General features: G+C 40.2%; 1 long non-coding RNA gene across 1 annotated transcript in view; it reads right to left on the bottom strand.

The window, feature by feature from the left end:
• Nucleotides 1-7,281: 7,281 nt before the first annotated feature.
• Nucleotides 7,282-13,469, bottom strand: part of LOC136053472 (uncharacterized) — a 28,828-nt gene continuing 22,640 nt past the window's right edge. Inside the window, exon 3 of the long non-coding RNA XR_010622653.1 lies at nt 7,282-7,380. This is a non-coding gene — a long non-coding RNA (uncharacterized LOC136053472). The remainder of the gene's footprint in view (nt 7,381-13,469) is intronic.

Raw genomic sequence — 13,469 nt, forward strand, 5'->3', positions numbered from 1 at the left:
GCCTTAACCAAGCTACATTATTATATGTTTAAATCCACACTTACCTGCTTAATCTGATCTCAGCCATGACTAAAAGGAATCTTATAGGCACATTTAACGCACAGCTGAAAGTTAATATACACGCAGAAAATGAGATGCATATTTCTGCTGCCTGGTTACATCAAACATGCCAAACTCCTCCCTGACTAGAAATTCCATTAATTACTACAAGTTTGAAAGGTGCTCTCCTGCCTTTCTCCATTTCTCTTTAAAGTGCCACGAGTTTTCTTGAAATACACCATCTTCTCCCCCTCTTAAAACAGTGGGAAGTTGGCACTTAATTTTATACTAAAGAATTCAGAACAAAATGAAGAGAGCAGTTAACATGAAGTGATGTGACAGAAACAAGTTGAGGTATCAGCATTACTCACAAATAAGGAGTAACCTGTCAGAAAACACCTTCCCCTCCTTTCTACAATTTTTAATTTGGCCAGAACATGTAATAATCCATCCTTCCCCAAAGGCAGATTTAAAATGAGATGTCTTGCCACCCTTCTGCATTTGGCATGAGAACTGTTTTTCCCTTTGGGAGTCATGGCCAGATTCCAGCATCTCTGAAAATATATTTTCCACCCACTCTTTTGAAGGTGTTCAGTAGCTTGAAAATTAGTTTGGGAAAAAAAAAAATCAGAAAGACAACATTAACTACTCACTTTTCAGAGAAGTGACTCAGAGGTTTTAGAATATTATAAACACCAATAACTTATTATTCACTACTAATACTGGGCCTTCTATATTGTGCTGTGCAAATGTTCCCCTCTGTCCTGCAAGAGAACTAGCAGAGCAACACACACCACAGGGGGAGAAGCTACTGGAGAAGGGACCCAGAGCCTCAGGTTCCTGATAACTAGGCTGCACTCTGCTATGACAATCCTTAAGTCCCTGTGCTTAGCTCTCTCTGGCATGCCTGTCACATTGTTAATATCTGGACTTTCACCCATTTGTGAAGCAACAGCACACATCTAATTCCCTGTGTAGCCTTCATTACCAAGGAAAACATGTTTTACCACAGTGATGCACCTCTACTAAGGCAGCTGAGTCCCTCATCAAGTGCCACTGCATGACAGCAAGGCAGCAAATGATGTCAGAACATTTGAGGTCAGCATAAAGCAGGTAGTGAAAGCCAGAATGCAACTCACTTAAGTCACTTTTGATTTCACTCCAAATGAAGTCTCACACCTCCATCTCAGAAGCCCAGGTGATGATTCCTGAAAAACAGTTACTTATTTCAAAACTATTGGGGAAAAACTTCCTTAGGCCTCACAATACATTAAGCCCTGTCACTATGGATGCTCTCTTAGAACAGGAGCTCTCCAGCCACAAAAACCTATTCCGGATTTAGCTTTACTTCCCAGCACTGCTTTTCTTACATAGGCACTAAAGGCACCTTTCAAGAACACAACATAAACAGAGCAACATAAATAAAATCTACATTGTATAGCACAACAAACCAGGTGCATAAGAATATCCTTGATTAAACTAGAATGAAGCCAAGTATGGAACACTGAAGAGTAACTCAGGATTATGCTAGATCCAAAACTTACATTTGAAAACAGACTGGAACACTAGAAAATCATGCTTCAGATACTCAGTTTGCAGTGAGGCAACTCCTAACTGCTTGTTCAATTATTTTGTAATTAGTTGGAGGCACAACTGTTCTCTCAAACAACATAGCACAGTTTCTACCTACACAGCACTTCTCCTGCTACTTCTTACCACATATGTTCATACCACATACAGCTCAGCCACATTTGCATTAATGCACACTAGGAAAATCTGTGCACCCATTCTAGCATACCTCATTGAAAGCAGCATGAAAAGGGAGATGGGGGAAGAAGAGGTAAAGGACAGGAGAGCACCCAGAGGCTGTATGTGCTATATATAACAGATGGTGTTATACCCCTTGGCATACTGTTGACTCTCCAGTCAGAAGGGTTGTTGGGAGAGGAGGGCTGAGAACTTTTCTCCACAGAAGGAAAGGGCTCACCAACTTCACTGCACAAATACAGCTTCTAGAAGGACAAAGCGTGGTTAGTTAAAGTCGTTAGGCAAGGACATATCTCCACTTGCTGTAAGTTTTACAGAAAATTCATTGTTCTCACAGCTGAAAGTTAGTTTGGGCTAAGTCTTTATTGAAATTATTATAGGTTCTGACTAAGAATCAGTTTACATCACTCATTCCTCTGTAGGATTCCTCTGAGCAGGTAGTAGTATTATTATAATGATAATTCCCTAAAATAAGCAAGCAATTAATCATCATTCAGATTTACTGAAGAGAACACAACATATCGAGAAAAAAAACAGAACAGATTTTACAGCTGTACCTGTGAGACATAAGTACCCTATGATCTGGCAGGAAGAGCTGGTGTCTTGGACTACAGACAAGAACTGAGCTGCACTCTGCAAGAAGTGCTGATCCCACCCAGGCCTTCACATGGTGGTGTGGCAACAGGCTGCCACACTGCAGGCTTAAAACAGGGAGGCAACCAGCACACAAGGCAGCTGCATTCCAAACAAGACAGGTTTTGCAGTGCTAATCAAGCCAAAAAGAGGCCACTGAAATTTTGTCCAACCCAAACGAGTTTTATGCATCTTTTTGTACCAAGAGAAAGGAGAATGGAAAGAACAGGCGTCTTCCTTCTTGTATTATGGCATGCAGCAACTTGCCATAGACAGAGCACTTGGTGCTACATCTGGGTGGGTATGGGTGCAACCACACAGGTTTTACCTACCCCATGCTTTCAAAAACAGTATTTTGACTCAGCACCTTTCCAAAAACTAAATAAATACTGAAGAATGTTTTCAATTCCTATACTGGACATAAACCCTCTGTTTTAGAAGCAAGTCCAATTGCTTTTATTTTCTCTAGAATCAAATCAATTTTCTACCAGTACAGAATTTTCAGTTGCCTACATTATGTCAGTATTACAGACATTTCATCCACTGGATGACATCAGTGGATTCAATCAGATGGTATGTGGAAAGCCTCCTATTTCCCTTCTACAGCAACTTTCTAAACAAGCCACAACATTCATGATCTTGGTTATCAAAACAATCTTCTTCAAACTGTTGTCGCTTTTGTTTAAATCCTCACAGCACCAAGATCTCCTGAAGATAAATGACTTGGTGTTATTACTGAAGGAGTTAGATTTACAAAGTCGGTAAGAATTCTGCATTTTAATCGTCTGAATTTGATTTACCCTACGATTTCCATCAGAAAATAAAAAACTTGAAGAATGAATTATTCTTGATGTAAATCCCTAGCAGGACTCTCAATCATGTTAGACCTTCCATCTGTAAATTTTTCCTGCCTCCTGAATGAAACTACGTAACAAGTCTCATTACTTTGTTATTTAAAAGTTTTCATCTTTAAAGGCTGTAAAAATAGAGAAAGCTAAACTAATGCATAGCAATTCCACACAGAACAAAGCATTATAAACTCAGTATAGCGTATGAAGATAGTGTATATTTGTGCTTTGCCATCTTAACATTCCATTAAAAAAATCCATACACAGAGGTTTTGAACACTTCTACTGAAGAAAATCTACTCAGAAAAGAGAGCAAAGTAAGTCACTATCCAAAGACAGTATTTGTTTGCCACAAATTGTACATTCTTAATGTGATATAGGAATAATCCGCAGGAAGCTACCTTTCCAGAAGTTATAGCATAAAAAGAAGCTTCAGTGTTATTTGGCAAACTTGGATAGACTTGCTGATAAGTTTTTTTTATTTATTTTATCACTGCTTTATTAACTTCCTGTCTGTTCAGCAGCTCATTGTTTTTGTTCAACTAGAGAAAGAACTACTCAGTTTACAGCTTTATGTATAAATCAAGCTCTGTAGACACTCTACTCATCTTATGTGTCAACAGAGAAAAACATCTTGAGAAATTTAAGACCATTGAGATTTTTTTAATAAACTTTGAAGGAACGCTGTTATTACAAAGCACACCTGGCTCACAGTAAAGCACTTCCTCTAAGCATGTGCCAAATCATGTATATTAAAGGATTTATTTATGCTGAAATTTACTGTGACAACTTACGCTTCATTTTCCATTTTTTTTTTAGTTCTGTGACAATTTTAAGAAGTTCTACCTTCTGCATACAGTCAGATTTACTGTTTTCCTGGCTTTCCCATGCACTGAGCTTGTTTCTTCTCCATGGATACATTTCTATTCTATTTACTTGCACTGGAGAAACAGCAAGCCTCCCCACCCACACAAATCAAGATTCAGGAGCAAATTCAGAGTTGAAAATGAAGAGACATTTTGCAGCCAATAGGGGAAGAAAATCTTAAATCAGCTAGCTGTTGCACTAACAACATCAACTAAAGGAATTGTGGAGCTTATTCTACCCTTTATCAATAATGCATGGCTGCGCACAGACAATTTATAGCTGTTTTCCATCACTAGGTATTGTGTAGTACTAAATTAAGTCTACAAAATTCAAGGACAGTCCACCCACACAGCTACTGTAAGCTAGCCAGGCCACTCTGAATAAACATTTTAAAGGCATAAAGTGAGTTTTATTAGCATGCTGAGCCACAGGTCTTCGTGGACAAAGCATCTCCTTAGAAAAGTTAGAAGTACATTTAGCAGAAAGCAAGATGAGTTGCTCTTATGGCTTACAAATAAAGAGCATAAAAGGTTATTTACATGCAACAACTCAATGCCTTGAATCCATTACAATTAATATCTAAAGCAAGAGAAGAACTTATTTTCAGTTCTAGAAATTGACCAGCAGTCTCCAGAAATCCTAAGACAGGTGCTGAACTGCTCAAGTCCCAATAAAAAAAGCCAAGAGAAAAAGATGGTTTTGACCAGTTTTGTGTACATTTAGGTAGCCCTGAAGATTTAATAGATTTTTTTAGTCTTTTACACATCATAAATCAGAAAAACACATAGCTGGCTTTTATCAGCTTAATGAACTAGTCATCACACTGAAATTTCTTCATTATGTTTACAACACTAGTAGAGAAGCTGAAGGTTGGGCTCCCCAGCAGGCATCCTAAAGCAAAAGATAGTACAGAACAATCCAGTTATGTTCAGTCAGTCCTAGGTCTTCATGTCACATCAGTCCCAGCACTTAACTGAATTACACTACATATCTGAAACGTGAGCGTTAAAAGACTCTGAGCATAAGAGCTGGACAACAGCAGCAAAAGGATGCTGCCACCAGGTCTGTGCATCCAGGTTCCCATGAACAAGTCGAAATGAAAAAAACTATAGATTTAGCTAAGGAAGGTAGCTACTGGGTATTTTTGTTAAACCTCCCAGAAAAAAAAGACACCAGGTTTGTGTCATTTACCCTGCTGTTAAATGACAAACTGTAATTTGAAGTCTGAGGAGACTGGAGTGAACTAAAACACTTCCATAAATGAAGGCTCCAAGACATGGCATTGAAAAAACCCAGGCAATCCCAGTAAGGCAAACCTTGGCTTTATAAAAATTAATTTTATGAAGCATGCTGTTTCTCCCAGATTACCACACCTGATCATGGAATTCAGCACAAGCACCATCATCAAGCACTCTATTCAGAGGATGCTGACTTACAACTTAAAAGACCCAGTATTATGGCAGCCATATTAGTACATAAGAGCAGCAGAGCACCTGCATGGACCTAAGATGGACACTCTGCTGTCACAGCCCTGTGACAAGGGCTGAAATTGGAGGAGTCTGCTTCTTAACAATAATGTTGCTTCCTGTCCTTCTCAGGGAGGAGCCAGGCAGTCACTTCTGTTTTGGCTCTGAGACAGCCAGTGCAACTTTTACAGCCTTTCTGTACTCACACTTTATCTTGGTCCACATATCTCCTTAAAATTTCCTCCTATCCCACACTGCACCTCAAATACCCTCACACATTCCCCCCCACAGCCAAGCTGCAGCTATTCATACGCTCACCCTACTCAGAGATGCAGGCCAGGGATGAGCAAAGCCATCTAACACATCCTTGCCCCCTAAGGCCAGAAAGCTGTGCTTTGGCTGTAGGTGCACCTCACCACAGTCAGGGCACAGCTGTGGCATGCAGCTGCGCAGGAACTGGGACAAACCTCAGTGCAGTGACAAGGAGTTTCCCTATTTAGACTTTTCAGGATTTTCTCCTCCCTGCCGTGGGTCCTAGAAGCAGTTGTGGATGCCTTTCCCTAGCAGAAAGCAGTTATTTGACAGCAAAGAAGACTGGATTCACTTTCCAGGGCTTTTTCTAAAGAAAACTAGGAGTGAGAGCCCAGGACAGGTGTGAAAGGAACTGTCTTGAGGTATGTCTGTTTGCACAAGACAGCACTTAAACTGCAGTGAACTACCTCAGATAGCCAGTGACCACAGTCCCATATCTAACCTTCAAGAGATAAGTTCTAGAAGATCTCTCTCACCCAAACCCACAGCACAATACAGTGCACATAACAAAGATGAAGGAAGTAGTTCCTTAAAGAAAATAAGGTGTCAGTGACCATTCCAGATAGTAGCTGTCAAACATGAGGGAACCCAGGGACACAGCAACAAAGAGGCTCTTCACAAAGTGATGAGCTCTCTGGGATTGGCCTATCACAAGCTTAATTCAGGCACAACCCCTGCTTACCCAGATGCCTCTACAGTGGAGAGACTGCATTGTGCGTGCAGTGTACACAATATAGCTGGTCAAAAAGAAACAGCAGCATTTACCATGGAACAGATAATATAGATATGAAGCTGAACAGACAGGTGCAAAATACAGGCATGTTTAAATTAATGAAGGCATTGACAGTGCAGCACCTTCAGTTAGAGTAGAATGGTCACTTAACCAGCTATAGATATACAGTTTCATTCAGCTTTTACAGTCTTCAGTTTCTCTTATCCATATTTTTTGGTGAAGGACGTCTCAACCTGACATCCTATGGAGACAGAAGACTAAATCTTTTCACTACTAAAACTTCATTAACATGCACTTGGGGTATTAAGGTAGTCTAATGGAAGGATATATGTATAGATAGAACTGGTTATCCAGGGAAATATAGCAAGTTATTTCTTCATTGCATCATTTTTTAGCTTCTTGAGGTAGTATTTTATCCTGGCTGGCAAATACTTACAGTCTGATCCTGTGTTACAGAGAATACAGATATTGCAACAATATGGTTTACTACGAACCCAGAGATGGGACTGGTTAAGTCCATGGGACCATATCTTTATATTCATCATCTTCCCACTTTCCCCTAGCAAAACATGTCACATCTTACCTTAAAACATTGTAACAGAAATGACAGTCTTCTTTCCTTTAGGCTTTTCTGAGCAGTGAAAATAAAGGCAGAAGATTCAGCTAGTTCGATACTTCAGCATCTGACAGCACATTCAGGAATCTGAAAGTCATCCTACGAGAAATGAAAAGTAAGCACTCATTACACATGTTGGGCAATATATCACACAAAGCTGCAAACACCTGGTAAAGCCATGCTACTAAACAGTAACAACATTAACCTTTCATATTCACGATTGTTCTGTTGTTTTTGGCTTTCAAGATGTAATGCATACAAGCAGTATTTTGGTTACCACACCCTAAAAAGAAAGCACACGTCTTGCAAAAGATATGTCACTCTGTAGTGCTCCCAGTTTAAATCCTCTTTGTTCAAACAGCAGTCCATGTGAATGAACAGGAACAAAGCTTGGACACAACAGGATACACCAGCCATCTCAGTTAGGGAAACACAGCAGCGTAAAGTATGCAACCCAGTTCTAATCTGAACTGGGAAATGCAGCAGAAGTCCATGTGAGCTAAGCAGTAGTACTGTATAACTCAGAATGCCTCTGCATATGTAAGACATGGATGCATTTTATAGACAGCTGTAAAAGAAGAGACGATTGTCTGCTCTGTCTTATTTCCCTGACTGGCCTTTATTAGAATTCTTATCTTGCAGGGATTTGCACTTCCAACTATTATAAAGACACATAGACTGCAGTTAACTTCATAGCCGCACCACTCACTGGAACATAGGACAGCTCTTTCCTTTTCTTACACAGCAGTTCAGGTAAGATGTTCTGCCAGCAAGGTTTAGACAACTTATTTCTAACTTCCAAATAATTAGGCATTTTTGAAGTCATAAATAAGCAGATTTCCCAAAACCACAGGTGGACAGAGACACCAAGGCCCCTGTTCTGGCACTGATACACCCCATCAGACAACCAGTTACATACTAAGACTGCGCTGGAGTCTCACCATGTGCAGACATTCAGCAGTTAGACAATGTTGGTAGGACATCTGACAGCTACCTAGCAATGAGACATGAGAACAATCTGTCTGGCATGACTTCAGAAGTTCTGAAGATCCCTTTCCCTCCCCCCCACACGCAAAAGACACATCCAGGTCTTACTGCATATTTCTCTAAAGGTTTGGTATGAGAACATGAGAAATTTTTGATTCAACCTGTAAGAACTACAGAAGTGTAAGCTTAATGGACTACAAAGTAATTATTTTTACTCAAAACAAGTCCTCAAAATGGGTCAGTGCAGAACAGCCTACTAAGGGAAACTGTCTTCACAAGGTAGACAGATAGGTATTTTTCTTAAGACACAACAGCTCACAATCCCAACTTACAAGAAGTTGCACATGGGAGGCAGAAGACCAGCTGGGTTAAGTTAAAGCCTTGTAGCCCCACTGAAACAAAACCAAATTGCACAGGCAGTGGTGGCAGGAATACGTAGCTTGTGAAGATTACAGGGATGTTGCCTGAGAATGCAGAGAGAATAAGACAGGGACAACTGGATCTGAAATCCAGTGACCACAAGAATTAAGAACTTCCCACTCTAAGAGAAAAGTGTGTGAGATGCACATTTAGGTTCCTTGATGATAGGTCCATAGAAGCTGTCAGGAATCCAAAAGCCGCACAAATGTTCCCATAGGGAGGCTTTAAAACAGTACTCAGTGTTCTTAAGTGACCCTCAGGAAATGAGGGTCCATTTCTTCCTCCCTCCATCCATCGGTTCTCCAGTACGTTCAAGTACACATACATGCATTAATGCAAAATACAAACTCGTTTATATGCATTTTACGTATTCATTCTAAAAACAGTTGTTGTATTTCAGACTATTTAAATATTAATTTACCTAAAAATAAAGAAATCAGTAACACACAAGGAAACCTGACCACAGAACATAGTTACATCCTTGGAGCTATATATTCATAGGTAATGGGAAGCACCAGTCAATGTGATTCTGTACAGCCTCCTGTTCCCTAGTTTTGTAGGAAACAGGGTTACAGCAGATTATTCTTAGAGCCTCAGTCTGATACTTCAAGACTTCTGCCATCAATTTCAAGACATTCAATCACAGTTACATGTCCAAGCTGATGTTTCAAAGGTGCAATAAAACTGTCTTTCAAATATCTGTTACCATCCCCAGAGAGTTATGTGCCTACAACATGATGTCAAGATTGTTCAGATATTACTCATGATTCAATTTTGCCTCAAAATATTTTCTCTTTGGCTGTTCTCCCACAGCCATCATATCCGTATCAGATCAATCTGTAGCAGGTAGTCAGTCTAATTCAGCTGAAGCAAGTGTTTATGCCAACATCTGGGAATGATCGATTTGAGAGCAAAACTATATGACAATAGCCAGGACTAGGACATGGCTCCAGCTTCAAGATGAACAAGTGACATCTTTGAGAATCACCCCTCTAAGACAAGCAGACAAAAAAGAATCAGAAATCCTTTAGGAGCTAAGATTTATCACATTGTTGTCCTCCATGCCAGATGGGGAAAAAAAAAGCTTCAGTTTTGCCTTTTAACCCAAAAAAAAAATCACAGCAAACAGTCATTTGACTCCCACACATCCAAGCCCCATCAAAACAGAAAAAAAAAACATGCTGCACACTCATTTTCCCTTAAGGACAGAACAAACCACACCTAACAGGTGTTAATCAAAACATCAAACATTAGAAAAAACATTCTGACACAATGGAGATTTAAATATATATATGCAACACTGCAAGCAGGATTTTAATCCCTATAGAATGGATTTATGCATCTCCTATCAAAAAGGAACTGTTCTTCTAAACTGCCTTGCAAATAGCAATTTAAATTTAATCCTGGGAAAAAAAAACTGACTTAACTGATTAACACAACTGAGTACTAAGCAGAGGCAAAGAAAAGCAGAAATGAGAACAGATACAGAAAAACAAGCAGAGATATTACATATACCAGCAGGAGCAAGTGCTGATAAAGTTGGTCATCTTTACAGGATGCTCTATGCTTGGTAACACTTTACATTTAAAACAAAGCTGGATACGTAACAGATTCTGCAAACTTGTGTAGACAATTTTCCATGGGAAGTCTGTGTATTTCACAGGCATATTTCAGTTTGACAAGCTCTCCACAGACTGGTAATATATACACTGAATCTTCTCTTTTTCATTTTAATACTGTTCAACACCTCTTCCCACACACACACTTCCCACCAGCAGACCTCCAGATTCTCTTACCTGAAGAGAAAGTTATGCTGGTCTAAAATAACACCAGCCCCTCAACTGCAGGGACACACGTGGACAACACACTAAAAATGCCTCATTATCACATCAGATGCTTTGAAGTCAGTTAAAGATGCGCAGCCTAGCATCAAAAGGGTAATTATACTCTCACTAGGGAATAAAAGTTTTGAAATAAATTCATATTTGAAGATGCATTTTCCAGGGTAACAAGACTACGTGTTAGTGAATACATGTATTTTTGGACAGAAGGCTACCACATATCCCAAAGTAACATTCAATCCTGATACACTTCACTGACATAAGATCTCATAATTGATGAAGGAAATAACTAAGGCTCTGTCTGCATGGCACAAAGCAACATACTGATTAATCCTGGAGACAGTAATTAATCTAGGCAGGTTGCCATGATAACTACACTGATGCCTTGGGAATCTCCCCTCACCAAATATGCTTTTTGGTCAAACACACCCCCAAGCACTGTCACCCACATCATAGATGAGTCTCATATCAAGGAAGAACCTAACAGAAGGGCATTTCATCTCAAAAGATGCCACATTAATCTCAAATTTAAAGATAATCTATAGTAGGCCACACCAAGCTATACATTAGCTTAATTCTTCCCAAATATCAAGATAATTGGTTTGTATTGAGGATGCTAGGCTATTAGGAGGCAGGCCATAAGAGAGTGTATTTGTGGACAGTCTCCTTGGCCTCAGCAAAGAAGTTTCAGGTCAGCTCCTCAGAGGCTAACTGTAATAATGGTGAAAGTCTGCCAACCCTTCAGCTACAGCTATTCAGCCCACAACAATTCAATTTCTCATCTCAAGACATAGCAAGGAGAGATGCTCGTACGTGCTCATGTAAGTGTTCACAAGCTGGTACACTGCAAACAGCAGATAAAGGAGCCACTGTAGTAGTTAGTACATTAAAAAAAAAACAAACTAGTGTTGCCAAACTCCACGGCTTTCCTTTTAACATTAAGGTGATAAAACAAGTCTTGGGCTAAAGCCAAAGGTACCTTATCTGCTATAACTGATGCCTCCTGTTGGAACAGAGGTCAGCTCTTCACATACTGCAGTTGGACTTTGAACTTTTTGAGACTTGTTAAAGCACACCATAAGGAAAAAACACACAGTAGCAGCTTGAAGCACCCGCTCTAATAGAAACCGCAGCCAGAAAGAGAGAGGAAAGAGGAACATCTGGCAGATAATATAACCTGCAACAGAACACAGCTAGCTAGCACAGAATAGATATGCAGAGGTCATTTACAGTGGCACAAAGCAAGCAGAAGTCACAGAAGTGTTTTACTGCTATTCTGAACAAGTAGTTTCACTGTCTGAACAGTCCCTGGCCCATATGTCACTGCTTCTCAATCCACACCTAAAACCAGACCTTTCCTGGCCAGTCCTAAGTCTAAGATTGGAAGGATGGCATTTCTCAAGTCTGGCATACCTTCCACAAAGCACAGTCCATGAATTTATACATGAGTTACTTTAGCAACAGGACTCACATTGCTGGTAAATGGGATACACTTTCTAGAACCTGGCAGGCAGGACTGGCTTCTCACATTTCAATTAGTTTGCACAGGTAGAGGTTGTAGTGCCTGCAAGGACAGCTTCACCTTGGCCTTGGTTTGCACCGTATCCAACTGAAACCTTGCAGACCCATAAAGTGATTAGTTTGAACAAGCAGACTGTTTAGCAAGAGCACTGGGACAACTGTTTTCTCTTGGAAAGCGCCCTGCTTTCCTACAGCATGGAACCACACAGTTCTGAGCTCTCTTTGCTCTTATCAGATAGGACAAGCACTCAAAACCATCAGGTCCAGCATTGTCAAATATTAGTCCTATACTACTGGAAAAATCATTGTTGGAAAAAACAATATTAATTTACTAGAAATTAAATAACATTTGGTAAGCATGCGTTAGAGTAACAGTTCTCATGCTTAGACACAAAGTGTATCAGCTAAAGAAAAACTGAAGGATGTCAAAAATACATTTGCTATATGATCACTCAAAGCGTAAGACTTCCCTCAACAGGTATTTAATACATATGTAGGACAGACAACAGAAAAACTGTCTCCTTCAAAAGACAAAGGCTTTTATTTTTTTAATCCAAAGGCTGCAAGTTTGTGGATGAAATACAGTAATGTCCTAGGTAACACTTTACCAAAGCGTTCAGTCTTTGTTGGTCTCTACTCAACAGAACTGGTCCAGATTGAGACAAAGTAGTAGAACCCAAAACCCATATATATGAGTAGATGTGCTGTCACTTAATACCTTTAGCTGATAACCCAGATCAAGATGACTTGCTGCTTACCATATCCTCAGATCAGATCATGTCCTTCTCCAAGCACCTTCCTCACTAAAAAGCAGACTTCAGCTTTCTGAAGGGTAATCTTCATTTGACAAGGAAAACCTTCCTGAAACACAACTAACATTCTAGGGGAGATTTTCAGCTGGTAGACAGAAATCTAAGCTTTAACCAGAAAAATGATGATCACTTCTGGAACGACTCATCACAAATATCTGCTCACTAACAAGGCTACTGTCACAGATGAAGGTTCACTGACACTGCTTAGAGCTCACTTAGTGCTTTCTTCTTTCCCATTTGCAGGAAAGTCACTATTCAGAGGGACCTGGACAGGCTTAAGAAGTGGGTCCATGTGAACCTAATGAGGTTCAGCAAGGCCAAGTACAAGGTGCTGCACTTGGTCCAGGACAATCCCAGGTATTTATACAGACTGGGGAAGAACTGGAAAGCAGATCTGTGGAGAAGGAGTTGGGGGTCCTGGTGGGCAAAAAGCTGGACGTGAGTCAGCAGTGTGCACTGGCAGCCCAGAAGGCCAACTGGGCTGCATTAAAAACGGCTGGCAAGAAGGGAGAGGAAGGGGATTGTCCCCTTCTACACAGTTCTTGTGAGGCCCCATCTGGAGTACTGCATCCAGGCCTGGGGGCCCCAACACAAGAAAGATACAGAG

The sequence above is a fragment of the Cyrtonyx montezumae genome, unplaced genomic scaffold (genome assembly GCF_038088225.1).
Source record: "Cyrtonyx montezumae isolate F1298 unplaced genomic scaffold, pur_monq_1.0 scaffold_30, whole genome shotgun sequence".
NCBI lineage: Eukaryota > Metazoa > Chordata > Aves > Galliformes > Odontophoridae > Cyrtonyx > Cyrtonyx montezumae.